Genomic DNA, 22831 nt, shown 5'->3' on the forward strand with positions numbered 1-22831 from the left:
ATCTCCGCCCATTGCAAAGTAACAACTCGTTGAACAATAACCACCTGTATATTAATTAAATGCCAAAACATGTCAGCAAAACAGTAATAACATTTTAGTCTGCATAGATGGTGTTGCTATAGCAGGCGGGTATGGCCTTGAGTTGGTGCAGCACTTGGTTCTCAGGCTTATTATCTAGGAGTGAAGCAAGACAGTTTAAGCAAATTTTATGAATGTTATCGTAAGCAAAATGTGTTACGTTACCAACTGAGACCCTGTCCGAGTGTTTTAGAACGTGGTTGCTATGGTACCTAGGGTCTTTTACTGTCTGCAGTTCTTATCCTGACTGTGGTGTTCCCAGGCCTTAATCCTAGAATGGAGTTATGCTGTTTAGAGGCCTACTAGCACATTTAGGGCTGCCTCAGTTTACCCTACAGACATAAAATATGCAGACTTGCTGCTGTCCATGGGACTAAAGCATTTAACTTACCCCTGCATGTTAAAGCCAGGTTTCCCTGTACACTCCAGAGTAATAAGGATATGCTATAGTAGACACCTGTGAATTGGGGAAGCACCTGACATTTTATAAAACCCATTGTGAATGCTGAAATGAAGCCCAGGCATTGATGTGCTTACTCTCCATAGACTAGCACAAATATTTAAAGTTCTATTTGCAAAGCTACACATTCTAAATCTGACCTCATTCTTGTTTCTAGCTAGAACTCGTATCCCTTCAAAGAAGAAAGACGTCCTTGCCTGAAGTATTTTTATTAAAATAATGAAAACAAATAAAAAGTAAATAAATAGTTACTGGCTGACACTTTCTCTGCAATTATAGCATAGGAGAACATTAGGGTCCCTGGAAATTACTCCCCAAACCTGGGAGGACCATATCTTATGTATGGTAGACTATTGGCCACTGTGCCGATTGCTACCCCTCCTCCCACACTGCCCTCCACCACAGATGTAGGACCACAGAATCATTATACCTGGCATGCCCTAGCTCTCACAACAGCCCCTTGAGGCTGTAGTCAGCCAGGTGCCTGGAGAGTGGCATAACCTATGCCTGGGACTGAACTAATCCCTGCCAATCCACCTTTGTTACACTCCTTCCTTCTAGTGCTAGGTCAAAGGAGCTAAGCTCCATGTGTATTTCTAAAGGTGGAGTCTCACTTCCAGACAAGCTGCATAAAACTGTTGATAATTGAAAACAAAGGTTTCCCCTACCTCTCAGGTAAAGAAACCTATTTTTAAGTATGCTTTTTGCTTCATACAGCCTCAGTGCCCCCAACTACCTGAGCTTGCTGTGCCCAAATATAGCTGCACTGTTTTAGTACAGTGCGGAGGGTGGCATAGATCAGAGTTCTACCCCACCCAGGATGAGGAAGCCAATGATCCAACCAGAGGAACACATTCAGAGATCAATCCTGGTCATGAGCCATCCGAAGCACCCTGTGTATATGCTAAAACAATTAATACAGTTTATAATAATCTACAGGAAAAACACAGTTCAAAGCGTAAAAATATAGCCTATGGCTGCCTCAGCTTAGCAGTGCCGCCAGCTCTCTGTGTAGCTGCTCTAAGCCAACACAAGAGAGTTCTCCCACTGGATTAATTACTCCAGCTTCCACCAGCGGCAGTCTGAACGACAGCTTCTCCCAGAAACATAATGCTGTCCAATCCACATCTTAACTTGACATAAATTATGTCAGTCAGCGGGTGGCTAGTCGCACTTCATTTATGTTGACTTAAATGTAGTATAGCTCCAGCTTTAGTCTAATAGGGTATGTCTACACTAGCCCCCTAGTTCGAACTAGGGAGGCTAATGTAGGCATTTGAAGTCGCAAATCAAGCCCAGGATTTAAATATCCTGCACTTGATTTACATCTTGCTGGCCGGTTGCCATTTTTGAAATTTACAAGTCCAGACTAACTGCCCGCATCTACACATGGCAGGGACCTGGTAGTTTGAATTAAAGCCCCTAGTTCAAATTACCTGTTAAACCTCATTCCATAGTTATGGCATTGACCCAGGATTCAGGGAGACTGGGTTTCCTGTGTGACCTTGTGCAAATCACTTAGAGCCAGATTTTTCAAAGGTACTTAAGTGCCTGAAAATGCACAAAGTTGCCAAGTGGGATTTTGAAAATTATAAGCACCTAACTTCCATTTAAATCAACAGAAGTTAGACACCTAACCAGCTTAGGTACCTTGGAAAAATCCTACAAGGCAATTATCTGAATCTTAAGTTCTATATGTTTGACAATCTGGCCCTAAATTTCTCTGTGCCTCAGGTCCTCATCTATAAAGATGGGAATAATCTACCTCACATGGATGTGCTGGGTGAGACTCACCGATGTGGTGGGGAAAAAGCGGACAGTTGCCTTGGGGTGCAGCAATACAAAGGAGTCCAGAGCTCCTGGTCATCACCACTGCTACTGCCCACTCTGTGTGCTCTAAGGGCTAGGGAGGGGGAGGCTGCAGTGGCATACTCAAAGTGGCACAGGAGGCTGACTGCCTCTGATTCTGCTCCTTCTGCTTGAGACCCCACCCTTCTGGGAGCATGGAGCACGTGCCCTCACACCTTGCCCAGGGGCTACTCAAGCTGTCAGCTCTTGTGTGCCAGGTTAAATACAATAACAAACAGTGACATTCACAGATTCTTCTGTGTGGTGGCCCAAATCAATTAGATAGAATATAGAGGCAAGAAAGGCATGACTAACCACAGGGCGGTCCACATCCAAAAGGAAAGGTTGCAACTTCTGAGTCAGATGCAAACAAAAAAACCTGCCACTGACTACTGGTAACTGAGAGCCACAGAAGATCCAAAAGGTTCTCTTGATTTCAAACCACATTAGTAGGCAGGTACATCCCATCAAAGAGGCAGGTACATCGCATCCCTCTTAAAATAAGGGATAAGGGATCTTTCAGAAAAGGCTTTATTTTCCAAAAGATCCACGTCTAGACTGGCGCTTTTTTCCGGCAAAGTTCTGAGCCGAAAAAAGCGGCAGCCATTTTTATGCTAATGAAGCGGGGGAGATTTAAATCCCCGCTTCATTAGCAATTGCGATACATCTAATTTGCTTCCCTTTTACGAAAAAGGGATGCAATCTAGATGTAGCCCCAGTGTCTCCACCAGATTGTTCCAGCTTGTTTAAACATGGAATTGTGCCACAGTCCCAGAGTCAGTATATTTCATTTTATGTAGCCCACATGTATGTAAAACTGTTAGAAAGAGGTGCTCATCATATAAGATGGATGTCTGTCACCACATGAAATAGGTATTTCAATGCCTCAACTGGTTTACTGTCTGTAAAATGCTGTTTGTGAGTAGAGTTCACCACATTTGGGCTCTTTTCCTTGGGAGGATAACAAAAAAAAAAATCACATGCAGTGACTTGTGCAGATCTAAGCTTAATGCTCTATAAATCCTAAATAGAATCCACATAGGGGCCATGAATTTGACCCACCACTTCAAGAATTTCTGTTAGCTGAGTTGCCAGCTACTACGCACATCAACGAACCAAGAATATTAAGATAAACTGTTACTGCTACATTGCACTGTATATTCAAGCCATAACCTATGCTATTTTCACTGTTAAATAGCCTGTCTAGTGAGAATGCTGCTCTTGGCAATTTGATCTCTTTTATACAGACATGGCATGATTAATTTATCCCTCCTAAAATAGCATAATGATGAAATCTGCAGTTAAGTTCCTCTGTTGCAGCTCTCACTATGGTCTAGTCTTCAAAATACTGTCATCTATCACAGGTTCTACTAAGCTGCCAAAGGTTGTGTGTGAAGTTGAGGTTTAAGAAGCAGTAGAAGATTAATTTGGCAAGGAGAAAACTCACAAAATAATCATGCATAGCCTCCAAGATAAAGAAATAAAAAAAATCATAAGATCGCTTCACAGAGAAAGAACATATTATCCTCATTGTTTGAGATACCCCACAGATTTTTCAGCAAAAAGAGCCCTGAGATATTTAAAAGCAATCCCACCCCCCACCCCCAAAATAAAACAATATCTGACACCCAAAACACAAGGAAGGAGGGAATTTGTTTTTAAATAGTTTTCAAAAGACAGCACCACTAACAGCGCAGCACACCAGCATGCAATAAAGTGCTGTAATGGATATGATCCAATTGCAATGGATTACATACATGTAATCCCCATTTATGTTGTGTTGCAGCTAGTAAAATACCCATTGGGCACAGAATACTCACCACATTCAAAATGTCCTGATAGCATCATAGACATTAAGAGTCTGATTTTCAAAAGAACTGTTTCCTTTGTGGGCCTGGTTAGCACCCACAAAATTATGCCTGCATTTTTTGCAGTTACATCATGAATGTTAATCTAAATGCGCCCCTCCATCTAAATGCAAGTCCAAATCAGGTAGCTAGAGGTACAAGTAACCGTGGTCAGATCTACAAACACTCTGGGCACATCTATACTTATCGGAAGATCAACACTCCGGAGGTCAATCTTTTGGCATTTGATTTAGCAGGTCTAGAATAGTCTCATAAATCGAACTCTGAAGGCACTCCTGTCAGTGTCTGATACTCATGAAGAGCAAGGGAAACTGATGGAAGCATTTGCTCCTGCTCACCTCCCACAGCGTGGACACAACCAAGGCTCAGCTTAAGGTAAGCCCACTCCAACTATTTGTTTTGCAGAGCTGGAGTTGCGTACCTTCAACTGACCTGCCGGGTCTAGTGTAGACCTGGCTCTGCGAATGCAAACTGCACCTGCCCAAAGGGATTCAGAGGGGAGGGGGCTCTTCAGTCTTCTGAAGAATTATCACCGAAGTCAGAAATCTATATATAACAAAAGGAGTACCATTGCCCAGATGTATGCATTTGAAGGGCTGAGTGTGCTTATTTATACATATTCATACACAACATCACCCTGCCTCTCAGTTAAAGGCTCATCATCACCTAGCATCTAACACAGAATCAAAAAAAAAAAAAAAACACACATGAAAACTTAAGTAATCTAATAGTTCAGTCTCCACTACCCACCAACACAGACTCCTTATGGGCTAGATTCACAAAAGGATCTTAGACTCACCATTGCAACACCTAACATTTAGGGGATCTGCTAACTACCCTGCACAATGTATGAGCAAATTTAAACACCTAAGAGTAGGATTCCCGAAAGCCAATACACAGAGGGGGAGCCACCTCCACTAGCCAGTAGGAAATGTTAGCCTAAGAGCCATTCTTCACAGGGACTCCAAGCCAGAGGGGGGTGCTTATGTCTGCTCAAGGCTCATATCCATGAGCCCTCTCCTGGAGTTAGATACCCAACCCCTTTTTGTAAGAAATGGTGATGCCAGTGTAACCACTCTGGGGCTTTTTAGCCTAGATGTTGTGGGAGATCTAAGTTCAAATCCCCCTCCACCTGAAATGGTGCCAAGATTTGAACATAGACCTACACATTGAGCTGTGGGGTTGATCTTTCTCAGTCTCTCCTGTTTAAGCTGTTCTACTTTACTTAAAATTCTGAAATAGCCATTGGAACAGGGATATGAAAGTTATGTCTCCCACATTGTGAGTAAAGGCCCTAACCACAAGACTGTATTGTGTGTGTGTGTGTGTGGTGTGTTTTTTTTTCTCTCTCTCTCTCTCTCTCTCTCTCTCTCTCTCTCTCTCTCTCTCTCTCTCTCTCATATATATTTATATATATCATTTAATTTAGGCACTTTCAGGATTCAGCAGCAGAGGAGTAGTGGCTTTAAGGATCTAAATTTTGGATTTAGACACTTAGCAAGATAGTTAGATGCCCAAATCCTTTTGTGGATCTAGCCCTAATAGCATAACTACCATTCGCTGCAAACCACACATGTAAACTCATTAGATCTGAAAGGACAGCTTATGGTACCCAACTCCAACTATATAGAATACATAGCTGGAATTGACTTTGATGCCAAGCTCATCTTAAGCTTTCTCACAGCAAGAGGCCAAGGGGAGCAAATGCTCCTGTTGGCTTCCCTTACTCCTCTGGACTGTGAGGAGTACAGGTGCCAGCCAGAGCTGCCCTCAGTGTTTGATTTATATGTCTTAACGAGACTCGCTAAATCAAACACTGGAAGGTTGACCTCCAGTGTGACAGGTGAAGATGTGCCCTTAGCTCTCTCCCTAGGGGGATACCAGACTACTGATCTTCATTTCCCTGTACTTCCTCATCTCCTACAGTGGCAATGTGAGGGGTCAGTAGTATTCAGGGCATGTGCTGTTGGTGAGCTCTTTGGACAAATTTCTGTCCCACTAAGATGCCTTTCATCTGCCAGAGCAAGATAAGGAGACCATAAATCAGCCCTAAATAGGCCAAGGATTCCTCCCCGACATGGAATCCTATTATGCACAGTGGATGTAATCCTGACTCCACTGAAGTCAAAGCAAAAATCCCATCGGCTCAATCAATTTTACTCAGTATCTTTATGTACAAGGGAATAAATGTTCATTGCATAAACAAGAAGTTTTGTCTTTACCATTGATAACCATATTACAAAATATAGGATGGTTATTCTGAACTCTTTTTGCATTTAATTCCTTGTCTTAAAATTCACAGCAGCTGTTGCACTTGAAAATGTTGAACAGCATTCTTCATCTGTTCGACTGTAATCATAAGGTTCTGGTCGTCATATGTGGGCAGAAGCAGCATCATAAAGCATCAGTGGGAAAATGACATTTCATCTACAGAAGCTGGAAAATACAGCTTGGTACCTTTGAAGATTTCTTTCCCAATAGTCATACAGTACTTTGTATAACAGGAGCTGAGCTATAAAGGGAATAGGGTGGGAAATGGGTGGTTACCAAAGCTGCTGGTCATCAAGGAGAGGCAGAAGATTACATAGGAGGACAAGAAGAGCATAATTTGATTGCAAGTGCATTAAAAGAAGGCCAACAACCATCCAAAAACTAGCGAACAATATGAAGCATCTAGCATAACAATTCATGTCCATGGGATTATAGAACAGACTGGGGGAGTACGACAAAGAAGGAAAGTTTAAGAAAGAGGGGCACAAGGAATAAGCCAAGAATATATCAATTTGCCAAGATATGAAGGTAATATAAACAGGCCACAGTGTTTAATATCTTCCAATTACTTAGATAAGGGCATGGAGAGTACACAGGTAAAATCTGTAGATGATACCAATCTAGGAGGGGTTGGAAGTGCTTTGAAGGATAGGATAATAATTCAAATGATCTGGACAAACTGGAGGAATGGTTTGAAGGAAATTCAATAGGGACAAATGTGAAGTACGACATTTAGGAAAGGACAATCAATTGTACACATGTAAAATGGGAAATGACTGTGTAGGAAGGAGTACTTGAGAAAGATCTGTGGGTCCTAGTGCATCATAAGCTAAATACAATACTGCAAAAAGAAGCACACATTATTCTGGAAGGGTATGTCTACAGTAGCCCCCAGATCGATCTAAGGAGGCTATCAGGGTGACCGAAATTGCAAATCAAGCCCGGGATTTAAGTATCCCGTGCTTGATTTACATGTTCCCGTCCAGTCGCCATTTTAGAAATTGACTAGCCCGAAGTAACTGCCCATGTCTACATGCAGCAATGAAACAGGGGCTTTACATCAGAATCCCAAATCGAATTAGCTGGTAAACTTCATTGCAGGAAGAATGAAAATCCCGGGATTGATTTGCAATTTGTCGCCCTCTTTAGCCTCCTCTTTAGCCTGAATATATTATCAGGAGCTTTGTAAGCAAGATACTAGAAGTAATTCTTTTGCTCTACTCTGTGCTGATTAAGTCTCACCAGGAGTATTGCATACAGTACAGTTCTGAGCGCCACATTTCAGAACAGCTGTGGATGAATTTGAAAGTGTCCAGAGAAGAGCAACAAAATGATTAAATGTTTAGAAAACCTAACCTATGAGACAAGATTGAAAAACGTGGGTTTGTTTAGTATGGAGTAGAGAAGATAGAGAGCCATTGCATGATTGTTTTGCCATAATGTTGCATAGTACACTTTGACTAATTGCTGTTAGTTTTCAAGTACATACAAGATTGTTACAAGGAGGGGGGCAACAAAATGATCTTGTTAACCTCTAGGAATAGAACAAGGAGCAAGGGGCTTAAATTGCAGGAAGGGCAGTTAACATTGTACATTAGGGAAAACGTAACTGTCAGCGTAGTTAATCCTTGGACTAAATTGCCTAGGAATGCTGTGGAATCTCCCTCATTGGAGATTTTAAAGAGCAGATTAGACCAGAGTTTCTCAGCTTTTTTTGTAAGGTACCCCTTTTTCAAAAACAATAAGTACCCCCAGTGCCTACAGTTTTCCCAACACACACATTTGTTTAAACAACTTAATCATTGCTGGGCGGGCAATGAATTTTTTTGATGTAAAATGTACAAAAATAAAGTGCTTTAAAATGTAAAACAAAAATTCAGTTCTCCAAATTTCAGTTGTGTTGATGTACCCCCCAGACTTCTCTCCAGTACCTCTAAGGATACTTGTACCACTGGTTGAGAAACACTGGATTAGACAACCCCCTGCCAAGGATGGTTTAAACAACATTTAGTCCTGCCTTGAGTGCAAGAGAGTGGACTAGATGACCTCTCAAGGTCTCTTCCAGCCCTACAATTCTATGATTTGATGATGAAGCCCATTTTCCAGTTCACAAGCAAATTGACTACAGTGCAAAGTGTCATTAACCAATAACAGATGATTTATAGCTCTAAAGCCTCAAGTCCAGGATTCAAAAAGTTAATTAAGAGGGTGAAAAATGTGATTCTCTGCTTCGGTGACATACTGGAGATAAGTTACTTTGCAAAAATGTATGTTCTGCTCTTTGTGTCTGTGCAAATGTACCAGTGTTTCGCCAGAAATGTTTCCAAGGTAACTTATGGCTTTGAGTGTCTCATCATGATCATCATCTTTTTTTTATATTGCTGCAGTGTTTAGGAAGAGAGGGGTTACTCACCTTATGCAGTAACAGAGGCTTTTTGAGATATTTGTCCCTGTGAGTGCTCCACTTTAGGTCTTTGGGGCACCGCTGTGCACCTAGTTAGAGATTTACAGTAGCAGTGCCCTCTGGTAGGCTGCGCATGCGAGGCAGATGGCACACGCAGAGTCGCTACCATGCATGTGCAGCCAACTGTCCCTTCAGTTCTTTCTCTGCCCCGGAAGGAAAAAAAATCAACATGTCCAAAGCAGAGGGGAGGAAGGGGAGGATTTGGGGCACCCACATGGACAACCATCTCAAAGAACCTCTGTTACTGCACAAGGTAAGTAACCCTCTTCTTCGAGGAGTGTCCCTTTGGGTGCTCCACCATTGGTGACTAAAAAGCAATGCCTGTAATGGGAAGGCAGGTTCTTCAACTAAGTACTGTGTTGGATCTTGGTCAGGATGGTATGTCCGAATTCAGTGCCCTGTTTCAGGTATGTGTCGAGAGCATAATGTCTGGCAAAGGTATATGCAGAAGACCAAGTTGCAGCTCTGCAAATGTTCATGAGAGGAATGCTACTAAGGTAAGCTGTCGAGGCTGCCATGGCCGCTGACCTACTGCGGTTTGAAACAGAGCTACATCTATGCACACGATAGAACTTTCAGAGCATTCTAGCAGGGTCCACGTGGCAAGTCAGTGAGCAGAAGAATCATACCCTGACTTGTTAAATACCAATTCACCATGTACACAAGACCTGGGAGATCTTTGTATGTGCTGGACTCGTGAAAGGTACCTGATCAATAGCAGTGAAGACTGCAGTTCAGATACAAAAGCTGAAATTTGCTGGGGTTGTACAAATTTTCTGTATTTCTGTTCTTTAGAGACCATCTCTGAAGAAAGTATGGCCATTAGTATGCCCATTCAGTCTTTGAACACTCTGCTGAGACTCCCCCCCCCCCCCCATCACTAATGTCAGTTGGTTCTGAGAGGTGGATTGAAGCTAGTAACTCATTTCACATACTGTAAACAGCAAAGCAGCAGTCATTATCAGCCTAGTCCAGTTTTGAACTGAGGACCATCTACTAATCCTATTACCAGTTCTCTGAGCCAAGCAAATGTCCCTTTCTCATTCAGAGTTGTTTAACATGTTCAGAAAGATCACTAACCTTTCCTTTGACTCATGAAGGTTGCAAAAGTAACTTTAGTGCTAGAGGTGTGATTAAATTAAGAAAATGTCTGTGCCTCTACGTGCTTATTTTCAGAATGGTTCAATTAAAGTTTGACATGAAGAGAGCTATTTCTGGTCATCTATTCAGTGCCTGTTACCTTGAGAAAAAACTAATAGGCTACTTGAGTCAATTTGTAACAATAGAGATGTAAAAATTAAACTAGAAGGGTAAAGGGAACGAGTTTGTCCATATAATTTTTCCTCTTATAGATATAAGTATTCAGAGCACAAATTTAGGTTCTTACATGTAATAATGTTAAGAAAAATCAGTCATGCAAAAGTGAAGCAGATTTCAACCCACATTAACGTATTAGATCATTGCAAAAATGACAACTTTAATATTTTTTTAAATGATGATCCAAATTCTCATATAATATTGTTTGCCATTGAGCTACATCAATATAGACCAGCAGATAACATGGCTCTGTGTTTGCAAAAAGGAACATATAATGCTATACTTTCCTATATTTCCTTGTATGCACATTTCTAATGATGTTATTTATACAGACATGGTATAATGGAGGTCTTATTTCTATATATTACTTCTGGAACTTTATTAGAGTACACACTGTGTAATGTTGTAAATAAGTCTCTAAAGCTTTTCAATCAGTAGAACTTCATTTGCAATACAATAATCTGGTAACTTCTTCCATTGGAAAAAAACAACCTTCCGCTGTTAAGGTCCACATTTTCAGCAAGTCTCAAGCTGGCATTGATCATACACACTTAGTTGTACTAGCCATTACATACCCATTGTGTGTGGGGGGGAGTAACCTATATTTTTAGGTGTATTAAACTAGAGTATACTGTGCATACCTCTGAGAATTAATCCAAACAATAAAGCCAGGTGTCCAAAAGAAACCAAACTCCATAAAAGATAGAGATCACTGTCTTATTTTTTCCCATATAACATTTCAAAGAAAAACTTTTAATACATACATTCTCAGGCAACATTCATATCCATATTTCAGTCTTGCCCTGAAAGTCAATAGATTCAGACTAGTTTGACCTGGAGGAGTAAGAATAATGCACAGCAACTGGAAGTGGCTCTAGTGGAGAACTCCCTACCAGCAGCCTTCTGGTTAGTACCAAGAGGTATTTATCTGATATTATATAGTATTATCATCATATTATATAGTATTAATCTGATCTCCCCAGCAGATTTCTGAAAAGGCAGTATGTATACATCCATTTTTGCATGGATAATTATTTATGTATGGAAAATGAGGCAGGCCAAAAGTTTGAGAACTGCTGTTCTGTAAGTTAAGTGACCTGAGGACCCCCAGTTTTATTTAAAAATTTCACAGACCCACTCCCCCCCCCCCCCCCCGAGTCAAATCCCCCTCTCACACTCAGCCCCATGTCCAGGTGGAGATGCAAGAACGGGTTGGGGTACAACATCTGGGAGGAAGCTTGGGTGCAGGAGGGGCTACGGATAGGGCAGGGTGTTGAGTTGTGGGAGAGGTTTGGGATACTGGTTGAGGGAGTGGACTCATGGGGCATGGAGCTGGGGTGAAGGGAAGCAGGAAGGGGTGGCAGTTGTGGGCTCTGTCCAAGTGGCATTTTCCTCAGGCAGCTCTCAGTTGGCGACACAGAGGGGCTAAGGCAGTTCCCTACCTACCCTAGCCCTATGCTACTCCCAGAAGCACCCAGCACATCTCTGTGGCTGTTGGGGTGTAGGCACCACCCCCTGCAGCTACCATTGGCCACAGTTCCTGGCCAATGGGGGCTGCAGAGTCAGTGCTTCAGGTAGGGGCAGTGCACAGAGACCCTCCCTCACCCCTCCTCAGGGACCTGCAGGCAAATGTTGGCCTCTTCAGGAAGCAATGTGCGGCCAATACAATCAGGGAGCACCTTAGCCCTGTTGTGCCACCAAACTCTTGGGTTGGCTTCAATAGCCTCTGGGCCTGATTCCAAAAGACTCCCAGTGAATCTGGGAGGGTTGGCAACCCTAAGAGCCTACAGCTGTTCCCTGGCTTGCAGGAGGCATTGGGAGGGAAGGGGAAGAGTTGATCAGTGGTGCCAGTAGACCCCCTGGAGTACCCTTGCAGATCCCAGCTTGAGAAATGATGTTCTAGAAGATTCTACTCAAGCACGATGACAAGATGTAGAACAATTAGCTAGGCATTTCTGTCAGACCCTGACTGTTGCTGAGAACACTAGCACCAAAGTGCCCTCTTCTCCCACCCTCCAACTCACCTTCTTAAGGGTCTGACCCACGGGTATGGGCTTGAATCTGCGTATTCACTTTCTGTGGAAAGAGGAGGAAATGAACTTCCACAGCAGAACAGTTTGAAAAAAGTGGCTGAGCTTGGCTTGAGTGAAAATTTGTCACAAATTTTTTTAAATATTTCCTACAGTAGCTATCATGCCTATTTCAAGAGGCAATCTTGTCTGTTCACCATGGAGATTTTATAGTTCCACAAAAATATCTGAATATGCTTTTGATTTTATGAAATGTATGTGGAACGGATCAGATGGGGGGAAAAAAGAAAAGCTTCCCTTAGAATATCACAATAATAGATGAAGCCCTTTTTTATTTTTGTCTCTAGAAATCTGCTTTAGAAATGTGAGCAAACAGCAACCCTTTTGTACTGCTGCATACTTTCAGTGGAGGCAGACTGGGGTTAGCTCCTTCAATGGAAACTAGAGGGACTCAGGGCCTCATGGCAGCAGTTTAGCACTTTGTGGGCTCAGGCCCCAAGCAATAAAATTCCACTGGTATTTTGGGTTCTTTCATGCTCATAAAGAAAAAATATATTATGAATAATAGATATAGCTGTCTTGTTTCGAACATTAAACTAAAGCTTCTCATGCATAAAATAAGAGTATGTTTCAGTGCTGGTTGTTCCAATGACCTCCATAAGACTTTTAATCAAATCTTGCATGTAACTGGGGCTTCAGAGATTATTTGATTTCTTCTCAGGGAAGAAGGAGACAGCTCTCGTTTCAATTAATATTTCAATCTCAGAATCCTGCATAATCAAAAAATATTAGGCCTCTATAATTTCAAAGAACTGAGCACAGTAATTAAAATAAAAATTTAAAATACCATGGAATCCATATGTGGCAGAAGCTACATACATAACTACACCTCATGAGACCATAGTAATACTTCCTAGATTTCCTTTTTATATGAAACCTATCGGTTACCTTGTGGACTTGTAAAACATCATTCAGTGAGAAGGATTTGGAAGCATCGTTCCATATTACCTACCTTTATTTCTCCTCTTCCTCTCAAGCTTGTCATATTGGAACGCTAGAGGTCAGTCTGCTGAAGAAATCTAATCACTGCTCTGTTTTAAATTCATGAGGAATTATGGGACTTAGAGGGTTTGCATTCAAAAGTAGCACTGGAGATTCAGATATAAGAAAGCTGGCTCAAATTGCACACAAGCTCACGGGGGTGTCAGGCTAAGGGAATTGTTTGTTCTTAATCCAATCTTTTTTGAATATCTGGTAGATGGAGATTGAGCCAGCTAGATGAATATAAATTTTGCATTATATTTCACAGAGCTGTGTGTGAAAAACACAGAGTCGACAAGCACAGAGATGGAATAAACTAACAGCTTTGTCATGTCATTCCCAAGGCACAGAATGCAGATTCCAATTTTTTGTCAACATCCTGAGTGAGTTAGACTCCCAGGAGTCTCCAAAAATCGACAGGGTGTTGGCAGTAAAAGAATTGCTCATCTAAGATAACAAAATATCATCTGAACCATGAAAAGAGAAGCTTGGCCTCCTTTGAGAAAAATGTAACATTTAATGTGTTCTCATTTAATTTACCTCTGTTGGGTTTCGAGATAAGCTATTAAAATCCTGCAAAGAGAAAATACCACATGTGTGGGCCATGCTCTTCCAGAATGAAGTTTGGTGGTATTTTGGAGTCAGGATCTCAACCCACATCAACAGACCTGGGCTAATAGGGTTAACATATAAAATCCTTAATATGCAAGCAGGGACAGTCCCGTTTGGCACTCTGTTCTATCTCATCTCCAAGGTAAACATACATTTGTGATAGATGGCCCCTGACTTCCACAATCACAGACCTAGTCAGCTTACTCCCAGTTCCAAAGTATCAATCACTTACCTAAGATCAATTGTTCCTTAGATCTCACACCAAGGACACTACCACATATTGTCTAAAAAACTATATAAATCAAGGGTAGGGAAACTACAGCCCGTAGATGGGATCCATTTCAAGATCCAGCCCCTGACTTCCCTTGATCCAACCTGTGGCAAAACACACACACACACACACACACACACACACACACGAGCAAGCCAGCACTAGCCCTCAAGCTCCATTGCAAGTTTCCCTGTCTCAGCACACACACTCCCTGTGGGACTGGAGCCCTAGTGCCAGCTTACACCACTGGGGAAGCCCCAAGCCTCTCTGGGCCAGATCAAGGGAAGCTGGGGGTTGCACCCAGCCCTGTAGGGCTGGCACACTTGTGTGTTTATCGGGGGCAAGGGCAGTGAGGTTTGTTTCTTTTTATTTGTTTAGTTTTTGTTTGTTTGTTTGTTTTAGTGTTTTTCGTTTCTCCGGAGCCAGGCCAGTGAGGGTTTTAATTTAATTTAATTTGTTTCTCACTTGTATGTAGCTCCCAAATGTTTTCTCTTTGGATCAGTGGCCCCTTGACTAAAAGAAAGTTTTTTCACCCCAAATATAAAGATTATCAAGTAGGAAAAAGAAAGAAGTGATATTTACAATGTTAAAGCAATTAAGCATACACAATCTTAAATTTTAAAAGGTTATAAAAGGTAATTCTATAATAAGCAAGCCTTGTATGTCCTTTAGGGATAACCCAGACTAAGCAATTGGGAATCTCTTGATTATGCCTAGAAAATACTTATCCCCAAGACCAAGCAACATGGAGATACCTGTTTCCTCTTTGTAAGTTTTTTATCCCTCTCCTGACATGTAGTCTGAGCTGCAAACCCAGGTGATGGAAGAAACCAATGTGCATGACTCATCTTTACGTGGGGGCAATAGCAGAACAACAAAGTCTTTAATAAAAAAAAAGGAATAACTCATTCCCCTTCATTTTTCTGGGGGATATTTTAGCATGTCAAGTAGATGGTTCTTAGCCACATCCTCAAGGTTCTTCACAATCCCTCCATTCAACTGTACAACTACAGCGATGGCAACATCTCATTTGATGGTGAAGTTTGCTTCATCCACCCATGGAACGAGGTGATATTGAAGGCTGATGTGAAGGAGCATCTGCCCAACAGCTCACAGCATCGCTACCATGCTTATGGGCTACTAGGCAAGAGTACCCTCGTGTATTAAAATGTTGCTACTCGTACCCCTTACAAGGTTCAAAATGTACTGTATGGGCTCTGGAAAGGGGCCCAAACATGATTGTGCATAGCTTCATGAAGATCTTTGCTCAATATGAAGTTGTAATCAAATAAAGAAACCAAGATGTTGGGTTGTAAGAACTATACAGAGGACATCATGCATTTTTATAAATCTGGGTGCAGCGTTGTCTGGAATTGTGTATAAAATACTGGTCAAACCAGCTAAAAATATTGCAGAATTAGAGAGGGCTAAGAGAAGGGTCAAAAGAGTCATAGAAATGCTCTTATACATAAAGAAGCTGAAAAGACTGGGGTTATTCACATTAGAAAAGAGGTTATTAAGAGGGAAAATAATAAAATGTAATATAATCATGATTGGTGTGAACGAGGCAGAATGCAAATAACTCTTCTCTCTCTCTTAGCACAAGAGCAGGAGGACACTCCATGAAACTGAAAGTAGCAAACTGAAAACTGACAAAAAAGAAATACTATTTCAGTGTGAAATTATACCGTGGAACTCATTGCCACAGGGAATAGTTGAATCCAAGAATTTAGCAAGATTCAAAAGGGACATTTGCATGGATAAGGATATTCAAAGCTCCAATAGTTAGTATCAACAAAAAAAAAAGTATCGCAAGGGTTATTAAACCTGATGCTTTGGGGTTTAATGTCAACCTCTATCTATAAGGGATTAGATGAGATTTATGTGCCTCGCAGATTACTCCATGTGTTCCTACTGAGGGTCTTAAAACATTCCTGTCAAGCATCTAGTACTGTACTGGCTATTGTCAGGTGCAAGATGCCAAAGCAGATGGACTTCAGGTGTGATCCAGTCCAACAATTCCTATGTTCCTTCTCCAGGGCTACATCTACTCTGGCATGATTTTCCAGAAATGCTTTTAACGAAAAAGTTTTCCGTTAAAAGCATTTGCGGAAAAGAGCGTCTAGATTGGCACAGACGCTTTTCCACAAAAGCACTTTTTGCAGAAAAGCGTCCATGACCAATCTGGACACACTTTTGCGCAAAAAAGCCCCGATCGCCATTTTCACGATCGGGGCTTTTTTGCGCAAAACAAATCTCAGCTGTCTACACTGGCCCTTTTGGGCAAAAGTTTTGCGCAAAAGGGACTTTTCCCCGAATGGGAGCACCATAGTATTTCCGCAAAAAGCACTGATTTCTTACAGTAGGAAGTCAGTGCTTTTGCGGAAATTCAAGCGGCCAGTGTAGACAGCTGGCAAGTTTTTCCAGAAAAGCAGCTGATTTTCAGAAAAACTGGCCCGTGTAGACACAGCCCAGATGTATTCGGCTCTACTGTCTAGCCATAGCCAACTGAGAACAGGAGTTGTCTTGTTTCATTTGCTTCTACTAGACACAATGTGGCCACTAAGATGACTGGAGCAACACACTCCCTTTTATAGTCTCCCCCGTGGAAGGGTGAAGGGAAGGAAAAGACATGGCATGGACGAGCCTCAACAATCGCTGTTGTCAGATGTTCTCCATCAGCACTGTATGCGCTAGTGTGTCTCATGAGTGCAAATATGCAGAGGCAACTCAAAGGAGAATGTAGCATTTCTCATCTCTAACTACAGTGGCACATTATTGACTTGCAGGAGTTTTGGGGTGAAGATAATGGGAGGAAATCAGTGAAAGCTTATTTAAAGATATGAATGGCTCCTTTTTGGGAGAGATGACCAGGCTTTCATGAATTACAGCTGTGTTTCTCAGAGTGGGCCCACTTTGTGAAAGCCGTTGGCAGGCCCTTGCCACTTTGTTTACCTAAAGAGTCTGTAGCTATGGAGCCCTACTGGTGCTGGTTCACAGTTTCCAGCCAAGGCGAACCATGGGAAGTGGTGAACTAGGCCATGCCACTTCCTGTGGCTCCCCTTGGCTGGAAATGGTGAATTGGAGCTCCTGGGAGCCACAGGGCTCTCTGGCTACAGACCCTATAGGCAAACTAAGCAGTGGGTTCTCTCAAAGTGGGTTCACAGCGCGCTTTGAGAAACACTGAATTACAGAATGGAATGATTAAGACCATTTGATAGGAAATAGGCAACAAATAATATTATTTAATAAGTTAAACTTTGAGTCTGCTGTAAAATCCATAAGGGTCAGAAGTTATGGTTTGAACTGTGGCTTGATCAATGGCAAAGGAAACTTCATTAAATAAGAGTAGGGTTAGTTTGTTTTTGCGTTTAGACTTTAGTCTTCTCGCACATTAACAAGGAGGTTAAATTAGCCATTAACTAAATTCTTTTTACTGAACATTTAAAACTGTGTTTTTATTCATATTTTACAGCATTCTAAGGATCAATCTCTCTTTTTTATTTTGTGACTTATTTACATAGGAGAACATAATAGTACATTACCATTAGCCCTAACACTAAGGAAGGGTGAAAGGATTCATGTTCTGACTCAAGCTCTACAGAGCATTAAAGAATTGATTCAAGGAAATCTTAAGCTGCAGAACTGTGGCACTAGTCAAACTGATTCCCACCCTCTCTTACCATTCACACATCTTCTCCTCACCCCATGCCACTCTAGGACATCCCCTTTGCTAGGGGCCCAATGTGAACAGAAGCAGCTGGTGTATACTTCTCCTATGAAAAGACTCTTCAGGTGCTTCCTTAACATCCTTGCTGTGCTGCTCTAGTGGCACAAAGGAGACACAGAGTATGACCCTCATCTCCCCCCCCCCTCCCAACCCTGAGACCCCTTCCACACTCCGACACCCTCGGCCTCACCCCTGCCTTAGACTGTGTGGCTGTGTCTAGACTGGCAAGTTTTTCCAGTCTAGACTGCTTTTGCGGAAAAACTCGCCAGCAGTCTACCCCGGCCGCTTGAATTTCCGCAAGAACACTGACTTCCTACTGTCTGAAATCAGTGCTTCTTGCGGAAATACTATGCTGCTCCCATTCAGGCAAAAGTCCTTTTGCACAAAGCTTTTGCGCAAAAGGGCCAGTGTAGAAAGCTCAGATTTGTTTTGTGCAAAAAAGCCCCGATCATGAAAACGGCGATCGGGGCTTTTTTTCATAAGTGTGTCTAGATTGGCACGGACGCTTTTCCACAAAAAGTGCTTTTGTGGAAAAGCGTCCGTGCCAATCTAGACGCTCTTTTCCGAAAATGCTTTTAACGGAAAACTTTTCCTTTAAAAGCATTTGCAGAAAATCATGCCAGTCTAGATGTAGCATTTATGTGCAGAATGAGTTTTTTTTATGTGCACCACTATGGAGGTGATATGTCTTTCACCATCTCCATTGTGGTGCACATAACAAAATTCATTCCACACCTGGACATAAATGTAAGCAGAGTCTGAACCACTGCTTCCAATGCAGCCATCTGGAAGGGGACAGGAAACCTAGGTGTGGTTATGCTCATTCAGTTGTTTAGCATTGTAAGGTATTACACTGTTATGTAAATACAGTTCATGCTGGGCTGGGAAAGAAATCCTGGGTGTGCTTATGTAAATCCAGGCCAGCCAATGCTATAGGCCTGATGGATGCTCAGTTGTTAGAATGGTATTTTGCCTGTTGTAACTAATTTGGCTGTTGTGAGGTCACAAATCATGTTAACCCTAAATGTAGAAATTGTAAAATATGACCATCAGTGCTTGCAGGAGACACTGTCATTGTAAAGAATCTCAGCTGGACAAGCCTTTCCCTTCTAGACTCAAGTGTATTGGATTGGGGGGGAGGGGTAAGCAGAGCAGAGCAGGCTACATGCCCCTCCAGACATGAGCTGTAAGACTGGTTCAACCTGTTTCTCTTCCCTCCCGCACCCACTCCTCTCTGTTCTAACAGAACTAAAAATAGACTCCATAAGGGGTCTCTATTTTATGTTGGCCTGTACTGAGAGTCAAGAGCTGAAATCACTAGGGTTGGCCCAGATCCAAACCCATTGGCAGCAGTTGGCCAGCAGGGTGGCGGGCAGGAGCAGGCAGCTGGCCAGTGGGAGCAGCAGCAGGCATCCAGCAGGAGCACACAGTCGGCAGGTGGCCTGTGGGATCGGCTAGCAGGAGCAGAGGGCGGCAAGTGGCCAATGGAGTGTGTGAGATACCTCCTATCCCCACCTCACCCTCCAGGGGTGGGAGGTGAGCTCTGAAAATCACCTCTGAGCTCTGGTCTGCCCTGACCAAGGGCAGCAACTGCGAGTGGGGTACTGAGAAAGGTTGGGCATGTGAATAAGACTTGTGAGCCTGAGAGGCAAAGAACATTGCTCAGTCCACTTGAGCTGGGACGTTTACTCATGGGTTGGTTATGAACTCTGTTTGTGGTGTTTTCCCAAGTTAATGCCAGGTTACTGCTTTCCCTTTTTCATTAAAAGTTTATTTTCTACACTCAGACTCTGCTTGCAAGTGGAGAAGCATGACTCTCAGAGGTGCCCAGGGGTGAGAGAATTTCCCAGGCTAAATTTGGGTGGGGGCTTTAGCCAGTTCTGTGTGGGATGGATGAAAAGAAACCCCTAGATATTGAACCCAGCCCTGACTGCTGCCAGCCCTACCTGACAGAAGGGTTACATAAAAAACAAAAAGTTAGAGGAACATTGGTCTACAATAGAAATGTTCAACACCACCACAGCTACACTGCAACTGTACCACTTCAGTATTATAATGAAGAGCCAAGAGTGACAGAAAAAGGGGTTTTTCCATCACTGTAGTAAATCCAGCTCATCAAGGTGCTGTCTGTACCATGGCATAAGCTGGAATTTTTTCAGAGCCCTAAACCAGGAGATAAGCTGACCTAACTTTGCAAGTAGCTCTTTGAACCACATCCTCAATACTGCCCATGTATTGTGAATAATTCATTGGTTACAATGTCTCCTGGTACGTCCTCCGTGATGCCCTTCCATGCTGCCCCCAACATAGCGCTGTGGCTGAGACAGTATGGAAACCTCATTGCACTGTCTCCATTCTACTATGGACATGTATGTTCTTGCCAGAAAAACCAAATAGTCATTCATGTATTTTCTAGTTCAACATAGTGACAACTAAAAGCAGCTGTTAAATCAAACCATGCAGCTTCTGTTCATCTGTGACATTATCTGTCTGTGTTACTTCTCCAAAGATCAGACAAAGTAACGCAGACAGTGTTGCAGTAGAACAGCTTGTGATTTCAGTTACTCTAGTGCTTTTAATGTGTCACTTTTAATTAATTGGCCTTAGTTCACAGCTTCTGACTTTTGAGTCATCTCTGAAATATCACAAAACAGGCCACTTTCCTCCAAAGTTTAAACCTTTCCTCGTCAAAATCATGAATCCATTCAAATGCAGCAGGTGCTGGAACTGGGTTGGTAGGGGTGCTGATGCACCCCTTGTCTTGAAGTGATCTCCATTAGACACACGGTGTACTGTTTGGTTCAATGGCTATCAGCACCACTACTATATAAATTGTTCCAGCATCCCTGTGGGAACCTAATGGCTACTTCTCGGTGACTATTCCCCACTCCCTTTTTCTTAATTATACATAGAGTAAAAGTATCATGTTAGGTGCTTGGGATTTCACTAAGGGAACCTGCACATTCCTTTTCTACTTGAAGATTGCACAAATCAGGCATGCAGCAAAGTGCTCACAAAACGTGGTGTTTTTTCCCCCCTCTCTTATTTCCTATCACAGACAATGAGCTGCCATTCATCTGTCATATTAAAACATGTCTCTTGGTAACAGCTGCAGTACTGCGAGTTATTTAAATATATCTTGTCTACTACCAGGGAGGATTTCAAATACTTGTCCTTCTCTTGCATCTTTATTCATTTCTACCATCTGTGGGGGAAAATGGATTTTTAACCCCCAAACAAACAGCCGCCTAAATAGATACCAGAGACCCCTGATACCAAATGGAAAGCCACATTTAGCTATCACATTACTCAGGATAAAACATGCATTGAGGCATCAAACTATAGACCATGTTTTTAAACAAGCACTGAAATATGCATGTGTGAAAAGTGGTGGATTCTTGACTATATGGAACCTGACATGCTCTTTAGGCATCTCAGTCAAATTCCATTTAAAATGTGAGAGACCAACCTTCTCAGAGGTGTCAATTTCCTTTGTGACATCTGATACTTGTAGCTCATATAAAACACATAGCTTGTTAGTCACCAAAATTTGTCTTGAGGGGGGTGATATGCACCCACCCCACGCTGGTTATAGTGTGGAGTAAAGACTCACTGCAAATACAAATACATTTGATGTGTGGTTTATGGTACCTCCGTTATTTATACTTCATTGGCTCATTGCCAGCCCTACCTGACAGAAGGGTTACATAAAAAAAAAGTTAGAGGAGCATTGGTCTACAATAGAAATGTTACAACACCACCACAGCTATACTGCAACTGTACCACTTTAGTATTATAATGAAGAGCCAAGAGACTGGCGAGTTTTTCCGCAAAATCATCTGCTTTTGCGGAAACACTTGCCAGCCGTCTACACTGGCCGCTTGAATTTCCGCAAAAGCACTGACGATCTCATGTAAGATTGTCCGTGCTTTTGCGGAAATACTATGCTGCTCCCGTTTGGGCAAAAGTCTTCTCCAAAAAACTTTTGTGCAAAAGGGCCAGTGTAGACACTAGAGATTTTTTTTGCGCAAAAAAGCCCCGATCGCAAAAATGGCGATCAGGGCTTTTTTGCGCAAAAGCGCGTCTAGATTGACCACGGACGCTTTTCCGCAAAAAGTGCTTTTCCAGAAAAGCGTCCTGCCAATCTAGACGCGCTTTTCCGAAAATGCTTTTAATGGAAAACATTTCCCTTAAAAGCATTTCCGGAAAATCATGCCAGTATAGACATGCCAGTATCCATTGAGTATGTGTGACAGCATTTTCACCCCACTGGCTGCAAGGAGTGCCAAAGCCAGCCTCAAGCCCTGCTGCTCCAAGAGGCTCCAGCAGCCAAACCCTGGTGTTCCAAAACTTAAGGACCCATGAACTGTCTGTCTGCATCAGCTCCTGACATTTTGGGAACACAGAGCTCCCAGAAGGAATAGTGCCCCAAGCCCAGAGCAAATATAAATCCATCATTGTAAAAGGCCCAGCACAAGAGAAATCCCAAATGAAGGATCATGCCCCTACTATATCAAGGCTACGTCTACACTGGTGGCTTCTTGCGCAAAAACTTGCCAGGTGTCTACACTGCACGCACGTTCTTGCGCAACTAAATTTACGGTACAGCGTCAGAAAACAGAGCTTCTTCTGTAAGAGTTATTCCTCTCCCCATGAGGAATAAGCCCTCTGACAGTATAGACAGGCAACATGAATTTTTTGCGCAAGAAACCTCTATGGCTAAAGTGGCCATCAGAGTTTTCTTGCGCAAGAGAACATCCACACTGCCATAGATGCTCTTGCACAAAAGCACATGCCAGTGTAGACACGCTCTTGTGGAAGACTTTGTGCAAGAACTCTTC

The 22831-nt window shown here is 42.5% G+C and overlaps 1 long non-coding RNA gene across 1 annotated transcript in view; it reads right to left on the reverse strand.

Annotated features, from left to right (window-relative positions):
- The window catches only part of LOC142827687 (uncharacterized), a 158538-nt gene that overhangs the window by 134771 nt on the left and 936 nt on the right, over positions 1-22831 (reverse strand). The window lies entirely within an intron of this gene.

Source organism: Pelodiscus sinensis, chromosome 3 (genome assembly GCF_049634645.1).
Source record: "Pelodiscus sinensis isolate JC-2024 chromosome 3, ASM4963464v1, whole genome shotgun sequence".
NCBI classification, from domain to species: Eukaryota; Metazoa; Chordata; order Testudines; family Trionychidae; genus Pelodiscus; species Pelodiscus sinensis.